Below are 8212 nucleotides of genomic sequence, written 5' to 3'. Positions count from 1 at the left end.
TACTCATTTGACATACAACTCAACTTTTACGACATGAGAAAGATGTGAACAGCTCATTTATCATCTTTCATTGACAAAATCACATTTGTATCATTTTAGATCGAACCGATCGGCTAATTTCCTAATGCTTCCTTAAATAGTCGGATTTTTTACTTCGTTTCTACCGCCGTCCGACGTGGGGCGAATTCAGACAAAAATCCATCGAGGTTGATCAATATGAGCCAGCGCATGCTGAATGTGTCTACCGGTGTGTTCATTTTCACTGAGGTAGCTTCAAGTTTGATACTCCACTTCTAGCGTTCTTGGTCTTTGTATTCGGATTCTAGCATAATGTTTCGGAACATTTTTTTTAAAAACACACAAAAATTCACCCACTCGGTATGATGAAAGTGTCCTTTTTTAATGTAAACTAGGCAATTGTCGGTGTGTTTAAATCAGTTAGAATGTGAGGAAGACGAAGAAACTAAGTATGAATTTCGACGAGTTTTTTATGCATTTTGAAATTTAGGTAAGTTTGTTTTTTATAACAAGAAACAGAAATGTTTTAATGTTGTTTTTAATTTTATACTATAGACGCTTCTACAGATCAGTAGAAATAATTTAATTATGATTATGATTTTGTCTTAAATCGGAGACAGTTTATCGTGTTTAGATACATTATTTTGGTATTGATTCAATAAATAATGGGGTGCGTGCGAACGGTGTTTAACGTCAGTGACGGATTTATCAGTTTAATTTTTACTACTCACATTAAATTAAAAATGACGCTTCACAAATTATCTTCATAAAAAATAATGAAAATCATTAAGCGGCGAATCACCTACTAAGGGTCTTATAAAGAGTTTTTTCAGTTTTTCCATTATGTGAGGAATACATATTTTATTTCGCGACATTTAAATATTTAGAGACATTTCTGACAAAAGTGACATCTAAGCCAAGTGAAAACATTGAATTTTTTATTTTTTTTAGCACAAATTGTGATTATTATAGCGGCAAATTTATCTCCAAAAACTATTTATGGAGTTAAAGGCTTGCAGTTTGGAGTTGCAATACTTTTTTGTCAACATTATCTGGTCATTACCGTAACAGTCTGACAGTCTAAATTACTCCTCGTAAAGTAGATTGTGGTTATTATCACCAGTTATCTATACACTGCGAAAAGGTAGTCTTATTTAATCCCTTGAACTCGGGGATAAATTTGTGAGAATTTATGTTTATGCAAATGCAAATGATAAGAATTTGAAATTTTGGGAACAAAAGTAAGCAGTCAACTAGCTTATTTTAAATAGAACACCCTATATTTTATTGCATTTTTTAAATCTACGCAAATTGAAGATCACTTTCTATATACCGTGCTATACAACATGTTTATAAATGTTTTTAGCATCAAGGGTGGCTATGAAACGTCAAAGAAATGTGCCGCTTATTACAAATGTGGGTTTCGATTTGTCAACTGACATTTGCAGTTAACCTCATTCAAACATAGAGCAAAGTAAATTTTGAGAAATAAACTGTTCCAGTTGTAGTTTAAAACCTGAAAATCGAAAATTTGGGCACAAAACCGTAACTAAAACGTCATTGAAGTAAGTAACATTATAAATAATTTTCAAAATTTATATTCATATGATATATATGAAAACAAAGCGGCAAAATAGTGTACGACGGGAATTCCAAAGCCACGCTTGATGCTAGAAACATTTATAAACACCTGGTACTTAAATTGTACCATTTCTGAAATAACTCGATTTTTCAAAAAAAATTAAATTTGCATTACAAAAAAAAATATTTCCATAAACATATTTGAGATGTTTTTATTTTTATTAGACCACCAAATTTGTTTACAAAAGGTCCACATAAAATTGAATTGTCACCATTCCAAAGCATGCTTAAAAAAAATTGAAAACAAAAGAGTAAAAACACTTCTTTTTTCCGTATTTAGTAGGAAATATGTGTCCAATACATAAAGTTAAGGCAAAATTTTATTGTACGTTTATATTGTGCTTATTTTCCAATTAACTAATTTTAAAATAGATTATAGCGTACTTATCTCGGAAAGGATTTTTTTACAAAAATCAAGATATCTCTGAAATGGTTCAATTTAAGTACGGCACATTATACATAAAGTGACCTTTAATTTGAATGTAGAATAATATATGGGGTGTTCCATTTTAAATAAGCAAGTTGACTACTACTTCCGGCATAACCGGAAGTGCCACAAATATGTAAATATTGTCATTCAATTTGTCTTATTCGCTTAATTTTGTTCCTAAAATTTCAAATTCTCATCTTTTGTAGTTTATGAAAAAAATGTTAAAACGTTTATAACAGTTAAAAAGTTAAAGGTATAAAGGCTATATTGTGCACTCATAAAAATTTGGACCGTCAATTATCATCTCTTTTGTACCCTTATTGTCAAGCGCGTTCCCCAACAATAAATAAATCATGGTTTGCCTGAACTTACCAGAACCGGCTTTAAAATATTTTAGTAATCAAAAAATTAGGATTTATCTAGTAAGTTGACCGCGGTGCTTAATTTACCAAAATTTTGCCTTGTACTTTCTACCTGGGTTTAGAAAATTTCTGTTCATGTGAGGACGAATGAAACAACAGGTATTTAATCATTTATTATTTATTATATTTAAAGAAATACAATAGGAATATGGGTAATCTGCGATTAATAATAATCTCTTTATACAAGTTTGATGTAATGCATGCATATGTTCCTATCATTTTTAAATATTATTAAGTCCGGGACTGGTCGAAGTGTCCAAAGTAAGCGCTGCGGTACAACCAGATGATTTACAACTCTGGAATGTTTTCTATTGTAGACAAGTTAACTTTTACATAGTAATATAATTTTATCCAAAATGCACTAATAAAGTAGTCTTTATTTACTTATTTAAGACAGATAAAGTACTCTATTATTCTCTAGAAGCCATAAAGAAAATGATGCCACATTTCCATGACAACAATGCAAGCATGGCTTTCTAAACGCTAAAAATTTGTCACTGCTGTCACTTCTGTCAATTCTTTTAATGCCTTAATTGCAACCAACCGAGGCTTTGGATAAAATCTTGTATTATATTCGAGTGTAAGGGCGAATTATTCACTCCAAAAATCTTATTCTCTCGATCTTCGATCTACGATCTCGAGAATAACTGATTTTTGTCGTGAATAATTTGCATCCTTACACTCTTATATAATAAATATCTATTACTGCTGCTATGTAACCTTTTGGGTTACTTTATTTTGTAATGAATATTTTTAGATTTAAAATTAATTAACTAATATTTCTGTGATTCGAAACGATGAAACCAAATGTCTCAATTTACCAAATAGACTCTCAAGGCAGGATCGTATTCAACTTTTTTTAGCTGAAGAATATTTTTAACTACCAACACAATGCTACTAAATCTGGGACTTTTACATCGATTTTTTATTAATATCGATTTCGCTAAAAAAACATCGATTTTTAATACGTATGTATATGTATTTTTATTTTAAATGTTTCATTAAAACTCGATGATTGCGGTTTCGATGTATGGTATGTATATATTTTATTTTACGCTCTTGATTTTGGTGATATTTCGTTTGGTGGGTTGTCAACGTATAGAACCAAAGCAAGGCCGGATTTACTTGTGCTGCGGTCTAAATAAAAAAGACTGGAATTTAATTTAAGGGAGTTTTTATTCTTATAAATCTCGAATTTGTAATTTTTTTAATAATTTGTTTATTTATTATTTTGTTTATTACTAGGTTTTTATTTATTTTTGTTTTTCTCGTATTTGTTTATTATTTTGTTGCTTTATTAAGAATTTTATTTATTTTTGTTTTTCACAATAAACTATGGTACATATAATAAAACCAAATTAAAATTGTAAGACCAATTTTGATTAATAGATGGCACCACAAGCAATAACGAGTTTTTTAACCCTAATAGCAACATAATTGATGAAAAACAAAGTTATAATGAAATACTTGCTAATCTGCACTGAAAACAACAAAAACAAGTTTATTGCTGAAGCTCCTACAATTTTGTGGCAATTTGAGAAATGTGATTTTTTGACATTCCGTAGGAATTACAGGAGTTTAAAAAATTAGCATTTAGCCTTTAGGTCAATAACATTACTAAAAATATACAGGATGTATCAAAAATGATATTCTATAGCTGTGCGCCACATACAGGGTCTGGGAAATCGCACACTTATGGGAACTCCTCTTGAATTCTAAACACTTTTCAGAGATTTTTTACATTTAAGTAATTATTTAAGATTTTTTCGATTTTTTTTTGTACCACGTGTTTTCACGCAATGTTTTTTTTTTGTCACAAAGGCATTGGAATGTGAAATTATTACACACAAATCCTTAAGGCGAGTGCCAAGACTCGTCGCTGGTCAGAATTCGAGCTGAGCTGTCACATCGGGAAGGTTGTCAAGCGGTACCTCTGTTTACAACACCCCTTACTGTGCTATCGTAAAGTGATTGTAAAATGATAAATGCTTATTTTGCCTCTGTCTGGTAGAAATACTTCTTCATGGGTAAAATAATATGAATCAAAAAAATTTATTTTAAAATTGTAAGTACATTAGTACGTTGTTCAAAAAATAATTTAACTAGTCAAATAATAAATAGATTAAAGTATTATTTAATATTAGAATGCCAAACAGAAATTTTCTAAAAAAAACTAAACTTATCTGTTTTATGTTTAATTTTATTTGTTTTCAAATAGATAAGTATTTGGTATGAAGGTATACTCAAAAGATACAAAATACATAGTATAATAATGTGTATAATATGTACATGTTAGTAAGTATTTATAAGAAAAGTGGTATTTACATAATAGGTACTTATTTACAATATTGACAATTAACTAGTACATAGGTAATACAAACTCAATGACGGCGGATCGGAATAGACAATCTTTGTTTCCTAGAGTCAATTAATTCCATCAACATGTGATCAAAATAAAACTTAATCAATTTCGGTTCCATTTTTTTTCCAAAAAGTTGTGTTTTCATAAATATATTCATATTTCATATCACTTTCTTGTCCAAACCAAACACCCAGAATACACATTTTTTTTCGTGTTATTCTTAACTGCCCTTGGATTTGGTAATACCAATTATGATTTGAATTTACAATGTATGTTCCATTTTTTTCTAGTTACCAGAAGTCAACCTTTTTATTCTCCCAAAAAAAAATTATATTGTTCTCAAAGAAACAAGATTTAGTGGGTTTTTCAGTAAAAGTTGAACCGGCCGGCGGCAAAATGAAAGAAATTATCATCACCTAGTAAAACTCCGGTCAGTTTTTTAGATAAACTCTAAACCAATATTGCAAACATCAGGTAAATTGCATCCGGTCAGGTTGCTCTATAAAGTCATACCATTCAAAACAATTTTGTTTCGTTCAACATTTTTTATTCATTGATGAACTTTTAAATTCTAGTGAAATAAGAAAAAAATAAACATAAATAATAAAATATGTAATAAAAAAAATAATAATAAATTACTATTTTATTAAATTTCATTTTCTAAATTTTACGTCCAACATCGTGAAATAGTCGAGAAATTAATTCGTGTGTCATTGAAAGACTTTAGTTGAAAACATGACTATAAATTAAATGAATGTTCATACTACATAGTTGTTTCTATAATTTCATACATCAAGCATTATGAAACTTCGATGTGCTTGTACTTATTAGCACTTTTAATAACGCTCTTCTAATTGTAACCATTTTATTATCCTCTGTGCGAAACAAGCAGGTAAAAATTTTAGAAGAAATCCCTTGATTTACAACTTCCAAAGCTGGTCAAGAAACGGCAAATGAGGGTACGCTTATAAATCAGCCTAGTCGTAAATTATCTGCAAAGTTCAGAGCTTCGATTGAAATTTTTTTAGCTTATCTCACTCATAACTAGACCAATTTTAATGATATCGATTTAAATTTAGCGGGAAAGTGATTTTGAAAGTATTCTTTACTAATTCTAAGTTTAAAAATTCACAAAAATCGGACATAAACTTCTATTCGTAAAACTACCCCTACATTATCGAATTTTCAAGTCCTTTAACTTTTAAATTAAATGTTTTTTTCAATGTTTGATACTTAGTTTTAGAAGAAAATGTGAATACAAGCAGTTGAGAATAAGAACGAAACTGATACATCAAAAAATAAGCGAAATATTTAGACGATACTTTACATGGGATCTCCATAAGAAAAATGTCTTGGCACTCGCCTTAATTTTGGAATTACATTTTTACTTTTCAATTCTTCATATTTTAAAAAATAAAAGACAGATTTTTTTAACCTTTTTGCGGTTGACAGTGCTGACAGTCACGACAGTTTGCGACTTTCCGGACACCTGTGTGATAATAACTTAATAAGTAACAAACACTAATATTGTTAATGTTTCTAAGTGCGGCGCACATCTGTGCAGGTTTTAGAAAATATTTTATTGACAGTTGCAGTAATAAAGATAACATTATTGTACATATGACATTAAGAGTGTTATTATCAAACTAGTAAAAACTAATTAGACTTAAGAATTAATTTTGATGCTGTATTTGCATTTCATAATAATGTTTATGTTAGGTTTCAGATTTTAGATTTTCGAAACTCTGTAACTATTCAAACTCCGCCTCTGAACGTATAGACATTTTTGATTTATGCCTTTTTTTTATCTAACTATTAACTTAACCCGAAATCGTAAGATCTCTCCAAGGAGTTTAACCAATTTAGTGCCTGTCTCTCGTTATGTCATTTGGCGATTTTCTCAATTTCCTCATTCCAAGTGGTCAATCCAATTTTATTTTCTTCTTCCAGTCTCTAATTCTACTGGATTCTGGGTAGCTTCTCTAGTAATGAAATTCCTATTACTGTCAAAATAAATTTTATTAGTTTAAGCCACCTTTGCAGCCCCATTATGTTTGTTTGGTTAAAGTATGATCAAAATTCCATTTTGGGGTGGTAGTTATGTCGGCTTTTTGTACAAAAAACAGTTACTCAAATACATAGTTTTATACAAGGTGTTTATAAATGTTTCTAGCATCAAGGGTGGCTATGAAATGTCAAAGAAATTTGGCGCTCATTATAAATGTGGGTTTAGATTTTTCAACTGACATTTGTAGTTAACCTCAATCATTAAGTTTTGACACGAAAACTGTTCTAGTTGTAGTTTGAAACCTGAAAGTTAAAAATTTGGACACAAAACCGTAACTGAAATGTCGTTGACGTAAATAATTTTCCTGCTAGTTATATTCACTATGAAAGCGGCAAAGTATAGTGCACGACAGGAATTCCAGAGCCACCTTTGATGCTAGAAACATTTATAAACATCTTGTAGCTTCGGTGGTGTTAGTTAGGACGTAACTTTTTTGCCTACTGTAAATGAAAATTTATTGGATCACACTAAAGTAAGACATGTCACATATAGACGTTGTGTAATTCAGAAAAAAATTTTAAAAAATTAGGGAAAACTACGCCGTAAAAAATCGCACAAATTTGACATTTGTCGTTTGATTTAAGTTTGTTATTATTGGATCGGAAGTTTCTTACAACACGTTTCCCCTCAATAATCCCTTTTAGCTGCACCATCCTGATTGTAATTTGTTTTAATTAAAGAATTAAATTTCTGTTAAAAAAATCATTAGGACGTGACTTCTATGTATGTCTCTCTCGGTTTTAGCTTACTTTGGAACATTTTTTGTAGATTATAGACAGCGAAGGAATGACAGAAACAAAAATAGTTTTTATACCGCAATTTAGTAGGTAAGTCAAAATATGCAGTTTCCAGGTCGAGTTTTCAATCCTATGAGGTCAAACACACTAGCAATGATAATTTTTACATGATTTCCAACATTTTTTTAATGACATATTTATTCCAAGGATAGTTGATTGGCATATTTTGTCACATGTCACAAAACCTTAACATCCGATAGATATAAACAAAAATAAACAACACGCATTCCCATTAATTTCATTCCAATAAAGGTCAAAAAGTAAACCTCGTGACCATAAAATTATGAATTCAGGTGCTGCAAGTGATTCAGGTGTTGATTTCACGTGCTTTACGCCTACATTATTTTATACAGAGTGGGTAAAAATGTTTAAAATTACAAAAAAAAGCAAAATATGTACGTATGTCCTCGGATTGAGTTCACAAGAGGGAAAAAAAGTTTATTTTCCATGTTACAAAAAAATGACAAAGGAATA

General features: G+C 30.0%; 1 protein-coding gene across 1 annotated transcript in view; it reads left to right on the top strand.

Moving 5' to 3' along the window:
* The first annotated feature begins 240 nt into the window (after window positions 1-240).
* The window catches only part of Ndae1 (Na[+]-driven anion exchanger 1), a 102713-nt gene continuing 94741 nt past the window's right edge, over window positions 241-8212 (top strand). Inside the window, exon 1 of the mRNA XM_088037687.1 lies at window positions 241-508. The gene's annotated coding sequence lies outside the window, so the exon portion shown is untranslated. The remainder of the gene's footprint in view (window positions 509-8212) is intronic.

Source organism: Gnatocerus cornutus, chromosome 5 (assembly GCF_029298725.1).
Source record: "Gnatocerus cornutus isolate USDA-ARS CGAHR chromosome 5, icGnaCorn1.1, whole genome shotgun sequence".
In the NCBI taxonomy this organism is placed as follows: Eukaryota; Metazoa; Arthropoda; class Insecta; order Coleoptera; family Tenebrionidae; genus Gnatocerus; species Gnatocerus cornutus.
This window is presented reverse-complemented; position numbering and strand designations above follow the sequence as displayed.